Consider the following 19,211-nt stretch of genomic DNA (forward strand, 5'->3'; position numbering starts at 1 on the left):
CATCTTCCTACTGCACAGCGCACATCACTGCTGATCCGGATGCTCCCTGAGCTAGGCTCATCCCCAATTTGTTTCAGAAAAACGTTATGGATGTTGTAGGTCATTTACTAACAAGGGAAGGATGATGCAAAAAACCCAAAGCCAATAGAGACTGGACAGACAACAGTGCATTACTAGCCAAGCATGCCGAGAAATAAACGTGACGATTTTTATCAGAGTGCATCACAGTTTTTCATGGTAGTGCTCAGAACTCAGTTTTACAGCAAAATTATTCTCAGCTTCTGCTTTCTTTACTCAAAGCAGCTGATCTCTCACAGAATCCTTTGGAAAACCACTCAGCTTTGCAGCTATCATTGCTTCTTCTGTCTTCCATCCTCCTCCCTTTTTCTAGGCAGGAAAATAAGAGCTTTGCTACCTGGGGACAACTTAACCAGATCATACAACTCATTCAAGTTTTATTCGCTTCCCTTGACTTCACACTCAGCTCACCAGCAACTGGATATAATGTCACCAGCAAGACAAGCTGAGCAACAGCTGAGATGTGGTAGCAAACTAAGGAGAATGACAGGGCTGGGAAAGCCACCGTGCCCCAGGCTCAAGAAGACCTGGACCAGGGGACCCCAGAATTCACTCAAGATAACACCTTTGCTGTACAAGGAAAATAACCTCTCTTTTCCTAACACCCTGACTTTTTATATTTTTTTTTGACATCCTCAGTGTCAATAGAAGCAGAGAAACATATAGAGTCTAACAAAACAAGCCTCTCTGCAAAACATCACATTTTCTAGTACAGCAAACCATAAACTTCACAGAGGACAAAATAAAGGAAGAGATCTCTATGAAGAAGATACCAGAAAATAGTGAAATCATCTTTTAAAAAAATATTGAAGAGAAGAAAATGAATCACGTTACATAATTTACTTTTAGATGCCTTGCAGAGAGGCTACCACAACCACAGCACTGAAGATTCCCATGAACCTGGAAGCAGTTACTGGCTGCATGTTATCCTGCCCCACTGAATTCCAAAGGGTGCTTCCACAGGGTGATGCAGGAGGGGCAAGAGCATAAGCAGGAAAGAAACTCCTTCCCTAAAAGCCAATTCATACAGAAACATAATCTTGAAATTAACCTGTACTCATTTTTAAAGTGGAAATTTAAATAGAGTGATAATTTAAAAAAACTGGCATAAGCCTGCCTCTTGCTAGCTCAGCATTTAGCGATTTTCACCTATGGAAAGGTTCTATTTTGAGAAGGAACCCTGACAGCAACGAAGCTGAATAAGATTAAATTTGAATTAGTCAGAAAACCGTCATACTTAGATGAGAACAAGCTTCTCCCAGAACGTTTAAACTTCCTCTGAGATTTCCGAGCAAAGGACACTGCTCTCCGTTGTTTTTTTATGGGAAAGTCAACAGCCTGAAGAAACATAATTATTGTTCATAACATCTATAAAAGATTTTATCAAAAAGTATCACATTGGCAGGGCATTTGAGGTTAAGCTCCTGATTTTAGTTTCCCCTTTAGCCTATTTCCAGTTGCTGGGAAAGCTCAATGAGGGATAGAAGTGTCCATGTGAACACATGCAAGTCCCAGAGCAGAAGAAAGGGAGCAGTGCTTCCCCCTGCCCCTGGAAACCACTCAGCCTTAAAAGAAACAGCCTCAGCCAGAATCCTGCGTGTTCCTGTGACTGGTCCACTTTGTGTCTGGTAAGAACAGAGTGTATTTTAGGGCAAAGACCCCAGAAGTCAAGATCGCTTTAAAGTTAAATGTCCAGTGTTTCACAGAACCCAGCAAGGACAGCGGTGCCATCTCTTCATGCTACTTGTCTCTTTCCAAGAGGTCCCTGTGACCTTTAATTCCTCTACAGAGAGACACCAGGGACTTCATTTTAAGCAATGCCATGAACAACTCCACCACCACAGCAGTTTCAAGTAGTGCTTCAGAGCCTAGAGCCCTCCTGAGAACCAAGAGCAGCTCTCTGGACCAGAGGCAGAATGGTACAGAGACAGATGGGTGCTTGGTACAGCAGCAGCTAGCAGATGGTGAATAAAGAAAGGCAAGAGGACTACATAAGAAAGAGTGCACCTTCTTCATTTTGATTATATTTTTACACCCAGTCTTGCTGAATGCAATTATTTGTCCTGTTACAGAAGTACACGCTGCTCAGATGCAAGCTTCCCAGAGAAGAACTTGCACTGCTAAGTGGGTCAAAAGACTTTACTTAGAAGTCAGTAAAAATTATCACCCCAATGTGTTTTGTAGCCTAAATAAACACGAGTGACCACACACACTACCCAAGCCTTAAAAACCCCTACTACATATAAATGTTTAACCCTACCCATAATTCTTATTACAAATCAAAGTATTTATTTTGTGAGAAATGATTCCTTCAATTTCTACCCTCAAAATACTAGTGTAAGCAAGCAGCTTACTTTTTTTTGCCAATGGGGAAACCAAGCTGCCAGAGGGATGAGGGACAAAAAAACAGGTGTGGAGCAAAATTCCATTCAAAGCAGTGATAATACTCAAAGCAACTAATTAACTGAATGCTCAAAATAATTCCATTAAGTAACTGAACACTCAAAAAAAATTCCATTTCTACAGTAGCATCTGCTCCTGTGAACAGTCACATATTGAACCCCACTGAAGCTCAGTGAAGGAGATATTACTCCCATTTTACAGCTATAGATGCTGAGGCACAGAGCAGCGAAATGCTCATCGTCAGATCTTGCATTTGCGTGCCCCCTCATACTCCCTTGCTTCCTCTCTAGAAAACATGGAAAGGAGACAGGAAAACTCTTCCCAGGCAAGCTGTGCCTCTGGGTAGGTGCAGGATCAGCAAGGCAGAGCTATGATGGCTGATCACAACCAGGAGTCCTGCAGGAGAGCGGAGGACCCCTTCCAGCTGCCCGAAGGTGAGACAGCTGCCAACAGCTGCTGGGGACAAAGCGCTACAAATGGTAATGCCAAAACATCCTGCACAGGGCCATAAATGCACAGGGTTCATTACTGTGCAATGCCCTCAACACACAGCGCTTCAGGAGGAACAAGTTCTATTTCTACATCGCATGCTGGATAACCTGAGAACAGTCTGAGAACAAAACTACCTGGAAACTAACTCCTTTGTGAGACTCTATGAGTGACATTTGCTTCCCAGCCAGGGCACTGCTTCAGAGCTCCTCCACTCATGCCGAGTAAGGGGCAACCATTTTCATTTAAACATATTGTGTATTTCTTTAAATAAATAATAAAAAAAATATTTTCTTCCCCCCCCCCCCCCCCCCCCGTTGTTTTTTTTTAAATATACCATCAAAATCTCTGGGTGGAATGTGCTTTCCTTTTGAAAGGAGCAAAATTCTTTGCATAGGTAGGAATCCAATTCAGTGACAGTGGAATCAGGCAGCAGTTCAACATCTTAAAGGAATATTTAGGAAATACAGGATAATTGTAAATAATTGTAAATCATCTGTATTTCCAATTAAAGGATTGGGGGCGAGGGGAGCAGGTTTTGGGGAGTTTTTGTTTTAACAACATGACTCATCTGAAGAGCATACAAAGCCATCCTAAATTCCCCTTAAATTCTCAAGCCCAGTGTTTTCTACTAGCTAAACACAGCCTTAGTAAACAGGGCCATTCAACCCCGTTCTAGGGACTACTAGGCTAATAGAGGTAAGTGGAGTTTAAACCAGATTAATAGATCCTAATGTCTGTACCTTGTTAACTCCAGCATTTGGATTACTCTAAAAAGGCCACCCGTATCTGCTAGCAAGGCACATGCCAGTGGGGAAATGGCTCATGGAAGACCTGAAACAAGGGCAATGACCAAAGCATGCTCAACAGCTTCTAACACAAACATTGCCTGCCGTTTCCTGTAATGCCCTGATGCCACTGGGAAGTAACGATGCAGCCAGGCAGAGGACAGGAGACGCCAGGAGGCTTCAAGGGCTCCAAAGAGACAGCAGGGGACCCTGTGGATTGATCTTAGTTGCCATCATGCCTGAAGCATCCCAACCCTCTGCAGCAGCTCCTGCCGGTAGTGCTGGGCCATCACAAGTACATACAAGTGCTTATCTCTCTGCCAGCACAGGTCACTCTCTGGGTCTTGGTCCTTATCCCCAAGTTCAATGAGACCCACCCACGCTGAAGCGATCGCTGCAGCTGTGGTCAGCAGCGCTACGTCTCCTGTGTGCAGGTAATAACTAATTACTATGGTATTAACTCTCAAGAGACATAATAATCCCTATAAACTTCGTTTTCCTCCATTCCAGGAGAAATTTATTTGGCCTGGCCTTTTTCTAGCAAGTATTTAGCATCCTGTGTGCACATATTTAAAAAGAATTCCTAACAAATCACTCAACTGAAAATAATTTTCCCCGAGGAGGGAGCGAGAGAACAAACACGCGCCAGATGTGAGTCACACTGTTCACTGCACTCCTGGAAGGCACTCGGATACTGTGATGCTGAAAACAGTGGAGGAATCAAGGTGGGACACAATTAGCGATGTAGTATTAAATTGATTTTTATTCAGTTTTCCTACCAGGTTCATTGCTGCAAAAACAGAAGGAATGAGGTTTCATGAAGTGATTTACAAGGTGAGGGGATGGCAGAACAAGGTAAAGAAAAGTACTAGTACCAGTCTTCCTGTTTATATTCATCTTTGCTCTATTTCAAAACTTTTACATACCAACAGCTTTGTATGTGAATTTCTGGTTATTGCTATAAAAATATTACTGCTACTTTTTTTGTATCTACTCTGTGGGAGTTTATTTTTTACTGGTCTTAGATGAAAAGGTTGCAGTTAATGTTGTCTAACATAAGATTTGGGAAAGCTATTCACACGAAACTGCTTTCTATTAAACTGACACAATATTATTGAAACAATGAAAAAAATGGATTTTTTTGAATTTTTGCTTTGGGATTTTTTCTGTTATTTTGGAACGCTGACATTTCACTTATTTGCAACACTTCCACTTTTCTATTTTTACATGAAAACATCACAAAATCAATTACAAATAAAACTTCTGTTGAAGATTATTCTTTGGGGCAAATTATGAGATTGAATTAAAATATTGTTTTACTGTAAATCAAGATTACAACAGAGCAAATTCACATTTGGAAATACCATGGGTTAACATAGAAAGGGTAAGAAAACTTGATTGTAAAGAAAATAATAAAATAATGAAACTCAAAAATGCCTGATTTTCCACACGGAAAAATTTCAGAAAGTATTTTGTAGGAATTTGGGGTGAAAAATAATGAAACGTCAACACTCCCTGTGAATAAAACTTACGTAAATCATTCCTCTGTTCCTTGATACATGACAACACAGAGGAAAGATGTACATTAGGGTGCTGGCCTGGAATATGGGACATTTCTATTCAAATTTCCAAATGGACAGAGATTTCTGGTTTGACTATGGGCTTTTCTATGTCTCAGTCACCAAGGCTGTGAAATGCAATAAGAAAACACACTGCCTGCTCCCTACTACACTTGCTATGATAATAAGGTGGCATAAGAATTCCTTGGATATATGCCAGTTCCTTCTAGCCACACTCACCTGCTCCCAACAGTAAAATGTTTACTGATAATAATTACAAGCTGAGATTATCAAAGCTGCCTGGGGGATTGGGATGCCCATGGGAACTGGCAGCACAGAAGCTCTCCGCCTATGGATTTTGCTGAAACTCTGATTGATTTTGCCACTCCACCCCAGCAACATTTCAAATGCATGCATGCAGAACAGCAAGAATATTTACAAAGGTAACATCTTCGTGGTGGCTAGGCAGAGAATCCCGTTGTGCTGGAGGTTTTATAAACAGAGTAAATAAGAATGCGTGCTCCAAAAAAACCCTGTATTGCGGTTCAGGCATGCACCTTTAGGCAGGGACAGTTCCCCACTACCACCATGCAGAAAATTTGCAACTTTGAAGCACTTGAAGGGTCACATGAATTCCAACAGCCTGTTCACAGGACACTGCTCTACAACTATGAAAGTAACTTCTTCCTGCTCCTTTCCAAAAATCAAATCTCAGTCCAAATTCCCTATGCAGAGAAAAACCCTTTGTAGATTATCACCTTCTCCATCAACAGAATTGTTGATGCTGGTTTTGCAGCTGATAAGCTAATCAGCTGTTGTCCAGCCAGATGAGATTTTCTATCAGGTGGAGGTACAGAAAGTTTTCCAATGAAGAGCAGCAGTGTGGGGAGGGCACTGACTTACAGCACTGTCCTTTGCTAGAATAAAAGCTTTCCTGAGGAATAAGTGTCAAACTAGTCATGCCCAGAGAAAGTGTTGCTGTTGCCTTGTGGTTTTATTCTGACCCTTTAGCCTTCCCCAAACCCAGTGGCTATAGACAGAGCAGAGCCTAGAAGAAAACTCCTCCTGCCAGAGGTGAAGGGAGGGATGCTGAAAGGGAGAGGGGGGCCAGCAGCACATCCCCAGCTGCGACAGAGATTTTTCACTTTTCACACATGTGAATCCTGGCTCAAATCTTCAGCAACAGCCCAAGCTTTAGCTACCTCAGAGGCCGATTTCCTACCAGTCCTGGAAGAAACGAGGGGCCCAGTGCCCCTCAGAGAATGAGAGGGCTCCAGGTTTATAAACCAATTCGTCTGAAGAGAGCTTTCCACCACAGACCCGCCCCACTCAAGGTGATCTGGATGGTACATCAGGCATCATTAACCCCGTGCCCCAGGCATGGGCACAAGCCAGTCACACTGTTCACTAAAGTCTTTGTCAAAGACATGAAAGCTGTCAGAGCTTTGTGTTCTGTTCTGACACTCATGTACCTTGACCCTCCTTTTGCACTGTGGCTATTTCAGTTTAATGGAGAGGGAAAGCTCTCCCACAGCTGAAGATGCCTTTTAATCCAATTTTTATATTTCCTATTCTTTCATTATTGCTATGGATTCTGGAAGCTTCTTGCTACAGTTACACAGCCCTCTGATTTTGGAGGCAAGGAAGCTTTATCCAGGGCAGCAAGTGAACAAATAAATCTAGTGCTGCTTCGACCAAAGAAGGGAGGAGAGGGAGAAGGCTGGAATTAGACTGTTCATCCCAGCCTTGTCTCCTACTTTGCTTCTCCTCCCTCCAAGCCAGACCCCAGGGAAGGCTCATGTTCACCATCTCTCTTCTGCTTTTCTTGCAGAGCATGCAGCAAAAGCAAAGCCCTCCCCTTCTGTGTAGGAGCAATTTGTTTACACTTCCCAGCCTCTCAGAGGGTAGGAGAGGGATGAGATCCTCTCTTTGTTCTTTATTGCTTGGGAAATTTGCATAAGAAGAGACTCTTTGTTATTTAAACACTCATCTGCTCCCACTGCTTAGTCTCATTTTGAAGTCATAATCCTCTATTAGCCACGTGTCAATCTCAGTGCTGGAGGGATGTCCTGGAGGTCAGACTGCAGTTCAGGAGCCCAGGTTTGAGCCTCCATGTGCATGGGAATCTGCAGGCTTAAAGGTCCTCCTGAAATTTAAAGGTCCTCCTTCTGAAATAGGCGGGTGTGAAGCCTGGGACCAATTCTGGTATCACTACTGCTGTGCCAGAGCCAGGCGAAGTCCGGTGCAGTGACAAGCAAGGCTGTCCCCTAGCTGGCAGGGCACTGGGCAATCGCCCATCCCCAGCCAGCCACCCCAAAGAGCTCCAGAGCAAGGTGCACCCAAAGCACCGGGGACACCCGGTGCCGGACACAGCACCCATAAGCTCGAAGCGGGTCTTTCATTACCTCAATGACGTTGTTCAGACCGAGAACAAGCCAGGAGCATTACTGGCCAGATCTAAAAAGAAGTCTTCCCCAGCACAAGCAAGAACAACTTCATTTTCCTCACACGTAGACAGGAGCAAGGAGCAACTCCTTTGAAATCAGTGGCATGAAGTCAGTGAGAGAAATCAGACCCCCTGAGTGCTGATGGAAGCAGCAAAAGTTTCCAGATTACATTTTTAATACCTAGTAAATATTTATTCTGTATTTCATTTCACATAGGAACACTGAATAAAGTCGATTTTCAATATACAACAGCAACAGACTCAGTCCTGCTACAAGGAAATGAAATGGTCTTGTTATGGTATCTGGGAATCCTTTGTTCAACTAAGGAAGGAACACAGAGAGCTTAATTAAATACGTTAGTAATCACAAGGTAGTTAAATGTCAATTGGTCATTAAAATATGGAGTGTAATAAAAGCCTAAATAATTGTTGAATTTTGAACATAAGTGTATGCAGCAGCATGGGTAAAGTATTTTCTGTTAAAAGGTGGCGATTTTCTTCTGGAAAACTGCCACCATTTTATATTTTTCTGGTTTAAATTTTCATTAAGATTTCTAGAGCCTTCTCCCAAAATCATTGTCAGAGTCCTGGTCTTGAATTAATATTATTATACCATGTCTGACATACCTTATTTCTGAAAATAAAAACCATTAAAGTAGCATTTGCTTTTGCTAAAAAATTTGCAGAAATTTTCACTAGAATCTAATTCTGAAAATTCAGAATAAATTTTAATTTCTTCATAGAATTGTTGCTCCTATTTTGACTAGTGTTATTTATACTGTTTATGGCATCTAAAAATCCCCTTCTCTAGACCACTGTCAGGACGGAGTTTGATCATCCCAAAGAAGAGTGGATTGTTTCTAAAAGCAGCCCGTGGCATCATGGATAATTTCATCTGACATGAAGCCACAGTCTCCGTGACTTCAGTTGTGGGTAGCAAGAGCCTCTAGGATGGGGGCTATAGAAGTACAGAAAGAAAGGGATTTTAATGACTGGTGGTTATTCAACAATTCTTTCCAATTCTACTACACACACAGAGGGGGGTTTGGGGGAAGGGGAAAATAACCAAAAACAACCAACCACCACAAACATGTGGGCTTTTCGGGTGATTTATTTAGGACCGAAGAAAACTGCCAGCCTGGAATTGACTTCTAGCTGTCTGCAAGCAAATGCAACACGGGAAATGCCAGTACAACACATAGTCCCAGAACAGCCCTTTATCCACATTGTCCCACTTTGCAGAAGACATTTTTCCTCATAAGACGAGGTACTTGCATGGTCCAAGTGTCCCCAGTTAACCTCAGAGACAACAATCCACCCGTGGAGTGGATTTGAACAAGATGGAGCTAGAGCAACAGTTTAGTAGCACCAGTCCATGAGGAAATCTTGTCCATCCCCTCTCATTTTTGTACTTTACATTACATATAATCTTTTAATCTTCTGCTGAGTTTTTGTGAATTTGCCATTTGTGAGGATTTATCCCCACTTTCAAGTAGGGTATAAATAACATCCTGTCAGAAGGGGTTAATAATACAAAAGAATACTTAAAGGACTGGACAAAAGCTACACAACATATCCTGCTTTCTGATTTACTATCAGCTGATCTAACCACTAGTGTTCACTGCTTCTAAAATACCAAACAAACCATGAAATTAAAAATCCCCTGTGCCCTACCTTTAGTACACCGAAGAAATCAAAGGATCCCTACAGGGGCTTAATTCCTTACTGGTAAAGGGAAATAGCTTTTATTTGAAAATGCTTTTTGAAGGAAAAATCCTGTATTTGGCATGAGGAGGGAAAAGAAAAAAAAAAAAAGATAGCTTAGCTGTTGTGATTTAGCTAAAAATATACCAAGTTATAAAAGGTACAAGCTTGGCATTGCTCCTTCAGAAGTTAAATATTTCTGACCCATGGAAAAAACCCGAAAATCTAAGAACATCTTGATCCCAAAGGTAATCCTAAATTATTTTGGATTTTAGGAGTCACATAATGGCAGTAAATTTTCAGTGCTGTAAAGTGACTAAAATGGAAACCTGAAACACGACTAAACCTCCCGACGCCTGGCCCCAGGCAGCCCAAACACAGTCTTTCTTTTTGACTGGGTGGCTTACCCACTTTTATCAATCATGCCCATTTCCACGTTCAGTCTGGTCCAGTAATTAAGAACGTGTTTCTACCTTCACACAGTGTTGCTCTGTTTCCCTGCATCTTGCTTCATGCACGAGGTATGCATGAAAGTATAGGTATATACATATATATATAGGTAGTGATACCTATATATATATATACCTATATATGCATATAGGTAGCGATGCTGATAGCCGGGCCTGTCTAAGCGTGGGGTGCAGCTGCTTCTGTTCTCATTAAGTCAAACCTATGTCCTGGTCTCTACTGGTGTGCACTGGATGGACATAGGCAGGATGCTCAGGGAAACAGAAATGACTTTTAATACACAGAGAACTTTCTTGCATCAAAGGAAACAGAATTTTTTCACCAAAAAAAAAAAAAAAATCAACATGATAAATAACCCAAATCCATTGTGGAAGGAGGCAATAAATGCAGATCTCCAGCATCCACCTCCTGATGTGCAAGTAAAATCAACTACCTACCAGATCTGCAAATGGCTCTGGCTGCTCTGTAGGCTTTAAGTTCCATGCCACCACTAATGACTGCAAGGAAGAGTTTTGTTTGAAAACACTATGTCTAACTTAATCTTGCTCCCACGTTTGAACAAGGCAGGACTCCGTAATTTCCTGACCTCTGCTGCTATTCAGGGCTGATGCACCGCTTGGAGCCTTCAGTGTCACGTAGGGACTGGACTCGACACATCCGAATGACCCACAGAAACCTGACATAGAAAAGGCTCAAAAACATCAGATCAAGCTGATTTAATTGGGAGAGAAAGGGGACACCACTGAGTTGAAAAGATTTGGGGGCAGAAGCTCAGTGGTTGGCCACACAGTAAATAAGGATAAAGCAAGCAGGGTGATGTAACTGATGTTTCACATGGGTCAAGGAAAGTGCCGTTATGTTGCAGATCATGCCCTGGGATAGCCCTTTCACGGCTGTGTTTTATACATGCCTGTGGGATTTAGCATGTGCATTTAACCGTTTTAAGAGCTTTGGGATCTCCTAGGAAGGTTTCATGCTACCAAAAGTCATTAAAAGAACTACTCAACACACCCATATGTCAAAGGATTGCACAGCAAAATACCCAGTTGAACTACAGGCAAGGACAGAAATCTAGTCTATTTTTCCATCATCACGGGTGCATAAATACCGTGCAAGTTTACATGCAGACTCGGACATTACCTATTCCACTTATACCTCCTCCATCTGAGTTTAGGAGAATTACTATGTTGTCACTTGACAAGCTTGTAGATCGCTTGTAACCCAAGGTGTATTTGTGATGTGCCTATGATTGAAAACCAAAACCATCAATCCCTTCCAGTGACCAGCTCAGTCCAAGAGGAAACCTGAAGCGAGCCAGACTACAGGCACTCCACAGAGCACCACAAAGCTAATACCTGCATAGAAAGAATTAATACTGAAACAAATAAAGAAGTCTGGTTTAGCTGTGTAATGTTGAAATATTAATACTGTTGGCAGAGAGAGTACATGAACCTATTATTTTGCAAAGTGTGGCTAAATATAGCGAAGGCAAACATTGAATAAGTAACTCGAGAATGCAGTTCTTTAACTGGATTTTTATGAGGCCTGTAGCCAGACACACAGATTGCTTATTCCATTCTGCTTCTATAGCTGGAACAGATTTTCCATAAACAACCTGTGAGGCAGTTTTTAAGTGTAGGGAAAATGTATTTTGAAATCCTAGATAACTTCATTTCTAACTACGAAGGCGTATCTACCAAGTTGAGAAATAGGAAACATGGTTGGTTTCATCAGTGGAAGAGGTTTGACTCTAGGATCTACGGAGAGTGAAATATAGCAGAATTGTTCTGAATTAACTTCTTACAACAGTAAGGCCAAGAGAGCTTGACAAGAGAGCCCCAGTCTAAACTAGTATGAAACAGAGTAGCTCCACATAACTACCACCACCGATACAATTTTCTGTGTACGTCTTTCTCCCTGTATTGCTTGCACATAAAATCTTGCATGAAGGGATCTCTGCAAAGTATGCAAGAAATAAGATATATTTGTCATTCCATCCCCATATTTATTGTTAATCTAAATTCCTTTTGAGGAGGGAAAACATCAATTGCAGAACAAGGAAAAGCAGAAAGTCAAATCTCATTATGCAATCTGTGAAAAATGCCTTGATCAATGCAATGGAGCCTTAACAATTGCATAGAGTTAAATAATTCTCGGCATCTCAGCAAGTGCTAAATTCATTTGGCACACCCTTGAATTTCAAAAGAATTCATAAAAGACAAGAACTAACACAACAGTGGACACAGCCTATCAGGTTATCAGTGACTCGAGCCATATGCTTGAAGCAGGCATTAAAGGCTGCATACATCAGACAATAAGCTAACAATATTGTTTTCTTTCATGTTCCAGACTGCAGGCAAAGGACTGGGATTCAGTTCCCTCTTCTACTTGATGGTATTTGAAGTCACAGTTCTCAAGAACACACAAAACCACCAAGCAAGCCACAAATGCCCCAGGGCTCTTGCTCACCAGATGTGGCATCTGGGCTGCCCATAATATGCCAGACTGCCCAACGCAGGGAAAAGACATGCTTTCTCCCTTGCTGAATATTTAAGTGTTGTACATGAAGTACAGCTACTGAGGCAGGAGTTTTCACCTTCGTTCACACAGACGAAAACCCTGCTTACATCCTCACTAGCGAGGAAGTCTTCTGTAAAACAATTCAAGCAGGTTTGAACCCATTCAGCCAGAGGAAAGGATCGAACTCAAGCCTCTCCAACCATAGGCAGGGCGGCTGTAAGGAAAAACTGCATTTTAAAGTAATCTTCTACATGAATAGAAATGCTCAAGTAATTACATAATGAACAAAGATGCATTTCAAGGGTTTGGGTTGTTTTTTTTTCCTTTTCTTACAATGACAGTGAATAAAAGAGGATTTTGTCAAAAGTGGAATTTTGTAAATTTGCATAAGCCTGTAAGAGTACACAGCTGTTTGGCCACAAGGATTTGGCATTTGCTTCTACAGAACAGAAGAAAGCTCACTATGTATACAGCCAGTTCCACAGACTTTTGTTGTTGTTTGCCTGTTTTAATTGTTTGCTGCTAACCACAGACAATACTCTGCATGGATGGACCTGCAGACTGTCTCTGTATAGCCATTTTTATATTCTTAAATCAGCAGCAAATATGATGGGGTGGGAAATACCAGGAAACTGATGTACTCCTTGCTGGAAGATGGAGTTTGTAGACTGTGATCCTGCAACGGAGTTGTAGGGTCATTTCTGCCATTCACCCTTAATCAGACCAGAAGTCCACAAAGCCGTGTGGGCTAGTTTTAAGTTAAAGCAACACAAAATGGCCACGTGTGATCTTGAGAGGTTCAAAGAGGACCTGTGACTGCTGCTGTTTGAACGCAGGCCACCTACATCCCTCATTTTCACCATGACAGAGACTTCCTCCCCCCTTCACCTGGGGAAATATAAAGCAGAAGATTACAGCTATTACAACCATCTCTGGTTTGAAACAAAGTTCAAAACTTGTCTTCTTTAATCAATCTTCCAGCAAACTAAGAGGGCTGTAAATTTCACTTTCATGGAATCAAAGCACTAGGGCTAAATCAGAGTTTTTCCCTCTGATACCTTTCTCAAAGCAAAGCACAAGTGAAGGAACTCAGATGAGAAAGTTAACCGAGCTGACGACACAAGCCACAGCACTTTGAGGAAAGCAAAAGGCAAGAGGTAGTAAAACATCTTGGCTCTAATACCATAAGCTGGCGAAGCACTTTCGGCAGTCAGATACAATGAATATTCAGCAATCTCTGGGTATTGTGGCATAGCAAAGTGCCTCTGTCAGGGGAGCCATTTCTGTGGCTGAGGTGAGAAAATAATAGATGTCCACTTGGCAGAGGTAGCCACAGACATGTTAACTCAGAGCACATAGGTCTCCCTGGGTAGTATCCAGCTGGAGATTATTAATGAGTCTATTAATGAGTGTTTCTACTGCAATGGAGTAGGGAAGATTTTAGCCTACGCATTGCAAGTAACCCTCGGGATCAGAAGTTCAAGAGAAAAAAGAAAAGGAACATTCATACACAAGAATAAGAGCAGAGACTCATCTAAATATATTGTGCTATTATACAACACCCACAAACATACATGGAAATGCCTTTTTTTCTTCCACAGAGCCAGTCACAGACAGACAGTAAAGAGCTGACAAATGCACAAACAGAAAGATAGTTTCATAAATACTGCTAGCATGAAACCATCTGAAATAGCCAATTTCTTTCACCACCTTCATAATAGTCCAGACATAATTTAGTCTGGATTTCTTCCAGTCCAGATTCACTAATGATACCACGGACTATAAATGGCCCTTCAAACAGCAAGAGTAATGGGTAGCACAAGACCTGGTTAAAGGGAACAGTTTGCAAACAATTTGTGGATCTGTGTCAAATTTAAGGGCATATTGTAACAATTTTGGACATTTACTAAAGTTGAAGAAAGCAAAAAAAGTGCTTGCCTCTACAGATTTAAAGAACTAAGTTCATTCTTTATGCTGTCATGATTTAACTCTACACAACCGTTTTATTCCTACTTTTATTGTATACCCAAGCATACCCCTCCCACAGAAAGCACAATCTAGCTGTTGAATTCCCAGAAGTCCAAGGTAATGGATCATATGTGAATGGAGACTGAAGAAAAAACTGTGTTTATTAGTCTCTGATGGGCTGCAGTAGGAACTTGATTAGAAAATAACAACCGTCACACAGCACCTGGCAGAAGTTTGTAACTCAGTGTCCTGTCACTTGCAGCCAAAGCAGACGAGATATATCCAATCCTACAGAAAATAAAGATGTTCAGGACTCAACCACCTTCTCCCCCTGTACAGAACCACACCACTGCTATGTTTTCTGCCATTCCTCTCTATCCCATATGATCCCTTTGCATAGTGGCTGCATGGCAGCCTTGCCTGTACTACTGCAAGGCTCCAGGTGTTGGTCAACCCTCTCTCATTTCTCGCTTGCTGTCCTGAGCTGCAAAATCTGTGCTTTCCAGAGGGTGAACAAGCTCCTTGACTGCTGTAACATGTCCTCTCTAGATGCTTGGCCCAGTAGATGAAATAGCAGAAGTTACAGGTGCTTGATACGCTCAGCTCTACAGAAGTTCAGCACTCAGTTTCTTCTGTACTCTCCCCCACTAGTTTGCAACCATCTCATGACTTTAGCCTTGTTTGTATTGCACTGGTCCTTCTTTCTTCCTCTTCCTTTCTTTTGGTATCAATCAGCTCTTAACCGCATCTTCTCTAAAGGAAATATAAGAAAGCACCGAGTCATGCTCTGCTTTCCTGGAGAAGACAGACATTTTCTGCATTACTCTCCATTAATTTGCAAGCATTGCACAGAACTGGACCAACATAAACCATCCTTCCATCAGCTCAAGCACATCCCCAGAGGCTGGGATATTTGTAGAGTTAAAGATAGCTACTATCAATAAGAAACTTGTCTCCCTTCCCCCTCACTGTACTCAGAGCATCTCTGGAAGCAGCTCAGTGCTGCAGAGAGACATGACTTCAGAGAGCAAATTGATTAGAAGAAATTTTACGTTAAAGCAGGGATGAAGAGGAGGGACAGGGAGAGGCTAGAGGCATCTGCAGGATTCTCCCGGGACCACACAGGGGGACGTCTGAGCTAGTGCTGTACCCAGTCCCTGCAGTGGTGCCTCTGCAGAGCACCAGGTGAGTTCCACAATGCAGCAATCCACCCTGCCAAGCCTCCTGCCTGGCAGCTCCCTGCGGCACAGACGTGTCTCCAAACAGAAAGATGTATCCACCACCACAAAAACTAGATCTCACCAAGTCGTCTTAACATTAAGCATCTGAGAGGTAGAGACAGAAAGCTTTTCCTTGCTAATACATTTGCTGAGCTGCAAGATATCCTGAGAAAGAAGAGGACTGAACTGCAAGCTCAAGGTGCTGGACTAACACCAGAGTTAACCGGTGCGCTAGGGTAGGGTTCACATCTCTCAAGTCTGTAAGTACCAGGGATGTGCAAAATGAGAGGCTTCCTCCACTCCAGCAGCACCTGGTTAGCACAGAGACCATTCCACAGAAGCATCGAGTGTGACATACTCCATCATTGGCAACTGCCAGGCTGCAGGTACGACCTTTTCTGTCCTACACACCAGAGGATTAAACCCATCTGAGGGCAGTGAAGAGTGTTTCAGACACGTGCAAGGGAACTCTCTAAGGACCTTAGTATATCTATTTGGGCTGCCTGAGAGGTCTTCATTGCTGTCATTACCCACGCTGTGTAGACCCACAAGAAGTCAGGTAGCGTCTGCACAGCTTTGTTACACAGTCCTACCTACCACAATGCTGGAGTTCTCTGGCAGCCAGTGGACCTGTGCTACAGTCCCATCCTCTCCCAAAGGACAGAGGCACTCAGAAAGGCACCACAACACACAAGCTGGCACACAGCAGTCCTGTCAATGCAGCAGCGTGGAGACTAGCACCAAACTGCTGCAAAAACGTCTGACAGCTAGCAAGATCCAAGCAAGTTAATTTAAAGCTGTCTATGCTGCAGCACGGATATATCCAGAGAAGCAGCACCACAGGGAAATGTATGCAGTGTTGACACCATCTAGAAGGATGGTGAATGGTGAAGTAGCTGCTCCATTTCTGTGCAGGACAGCCTCAAATACAGGATTCACATCCAGCAAACAATAAAAAGAAGGCAAAAAAAGTACGGGACTGTGTGTTGCTGATTTATCTGCAGCCTGCACATTAACAGCATCTTCTCTGGAGCCCTTTTAGCCTACCAAATGGTTCTGGCTCAAACACAACCTCTCCTTTCCTCCAAAGGGAGGAGGAGGAAGGAATGAGAGGGAACATCTGTGGCTAGGCCAGGGTTTTACAGTGCAACTAGGACAGGGAAATAAAGCCAATAAGAGCCATCAGTGCTGGCAGCATCAGAGGCAGCATCAGATCTTTGGTGGAGACTCTTTTGTAGTGGACAAATAGAGAACATGCCAGTGAGGAGCTGTCAGGTCAACACCCTACATCCCTGCTATGAGGGATATTAGGCACCCCCAAGAGATACCAACAGGTACGCAACAAGTTAACAGACCTGAACAAGAGCTGTCTTGGTTCACTTGCTAAGACTCTGTTGCTTGTGAAATGAAACACTATAGATCTAGGATGACGAAGGACAAAACACAGCAGACAGTGTCATAAATCCTCTATAAAGGTGCCTGAGTACTTAGATGCTATCAATGTACTCTCAATCACAGTGGAAGAATCATGCCTTCAAACATGAGGGTTCAGCAAGGTTACCATGGGAAATTCCAATAATCCTCTCTGAAACACCTTAGAACCGTAAGCTCAGGAGAAGACCACAATGAATTATACAAGAAAAACTTCTGTAAATGACTCAACAGTCCTGCTGAGAGGCCATATCTACAGCAGTTTCAAATCACACTAGAAGTTCAACTGACAAAGCAACTTCCTCGAAATTCACTTCCATGGAGACAGGCTGGTGTCTCCAAGCACCACAGACAACAGAAAAAACACTGAGCTGTACGTGCTGCATCACGCTGTCAGGTCCAGTGGATGTGGGAGCAGGAAGCCAACTTCACTAGAAAGAGCAATAAGGTTTATGAACTCTTTATTTCCCTGTAACACATATTGCCTGGTTAAAGAAGGGTTTTTGTCAATCGCTTTGAAGCTGTGCCACTCCAGCAGAATTTTGCACAAATTCTAGTATTTATCTGCTGAGAAATTGTAGTATTTCAGTAGCACTGAGGGAGCCCAGCTGCATACCAACATCTCTGTTGAAGCTGATACCTGCTACCACACCGCTGCTTTACCTCTATGAGGAGCACGTCCGTCACATGGAACTGTCAAGGGCATTCTCCAGTTACCAGGCTGGGCCTTGGGAGGCTTGATGCTCCTGAAGTAGAAGACAGTAAGTCTTCTCTGCCACAAGCATATTCCCCACTCCTGAAAAAAATACTTTTCGAAAAAGACAAACTTCTACCAAACTCTGCAACATCTCTGGTATTACCAGCCACTTTCTTAGCCATGGGCTCCAGACACCTACAAGGCTCCTCTGAACGATGTGAGTAATGTAGGGGCTGTGGCAGATGCTGCTGTGAGACACTGTGGAAAGCATTCAGCTGTGACAGCAATGGGAGCTGTACAAGTGGAAGACGCAGAGCTAATTGAGTAGCCTTATGGATATTTATGTTACCCATAAAGGCCCACAAGCGTCAGTGACTGCATCAAATCAGGTCACAGTGCCAAGGGGAGCAGCATGAGGACTTTGCTCTTTTTCAGGCGTGAGTGAACGAGTGCATACATGTCTCGGGCACTTCATGGGATGCCGACCTTTAATGGGTTGGGAGAGAACTCTGTTCATCCTGCTGAACACAGTCATTCCCTTCCCTCCCCTCCATGCAGATCAATGTGACATCTGGATAGAAGTTATCCCTATTCCTTCCGACTATGCCATCAGGGCCATTTACTGCCGCACCAGCTCTCTGCAGCTCAGACAGCAGCTGCCTCCTGGTGAGGGGCCCAAGAAGAGAAGGAAACATAAGAGAAGAAAGCTCCCATCCAGCCTGCACAGCACCGTACACACTGGCTCTTGCCAAGCCCCATTTCCAGCCCACTCCCTGCAATCTTACTAACCCCCCTGAGCCCCTGCACAACAAATACCAAAGCAGCCCAGCACTCAGAAGGGCAGAAAGAGGGATAGCTGAGCAGGAGCATGACATTTATAATATTGAGCAATGTAAAGGAGGAAATGGTTCATCACCTCTCCCAGCGTACAAAGTGGCATCAAATGGACTAGCAAGACACACGTTCAAAGCAGACCAGAGAGGAAGCTTCATTAAACTACAAAACTGCTTGCCACAGGACCTTCAGGATGCCAGATGCTTACCAGGATTCAGGAAGCAGCTGGACAAGTTCAGGTGGAAAAAGCCCTATCAAGACAAAAGCTATGAAGTCTGGTTTAAGCAGCTGTTGAGCTGCAAACTACTGGAAACTCTGACCCTAATCTGCCAGCTCGCCCACAAGCATCCATTTCTGATGCTGTTGGAGAGCAGCATTTATAGCTGGACCATTCTCTGGCTCAGAACAACTACTCTAGGATCAGCTAAGGAACAGAAAGCACCAGAGCTCTGCAGGGGAGTTCAAACCAGACTCAGGACAGCTACTGATGTTCATACAGTCCAGGGAGAGCTTTGCAGAGCTTTCAAACTGCCATACCCATAGCCGGCCATTGGGCTGAGGCTCCATGGGGAAGTAAACATGTAAGGGATGGTTAGAAATGTCCAC

At 43.1% G+C, this 19,211-nt stretch overlaps 1 long non-coding RNA gene across 8 annotated transcripts in view; it reads right to left on the bottom strand.

Moving 5' to 3' along the window:
- Nucleotides 1-19,211, bottom strand: part of LOC308068585 — a 169,190-nt gene that overhangs the window by 129,535 nt on the left and 20,444 nt on the right. The window lies entirely within an intron of this gene.

This window comes from Falco punctatus (assembly GCF_963210335.1).
Source record: "Falco punctatus genome assembly, chromosome: 8".
Classification (NCBI taxonomy): Eukaryota; Metazoa; Chordata; class Aves; order Falconiformes; family Falconidae; genus Falco; species Falco punctatus.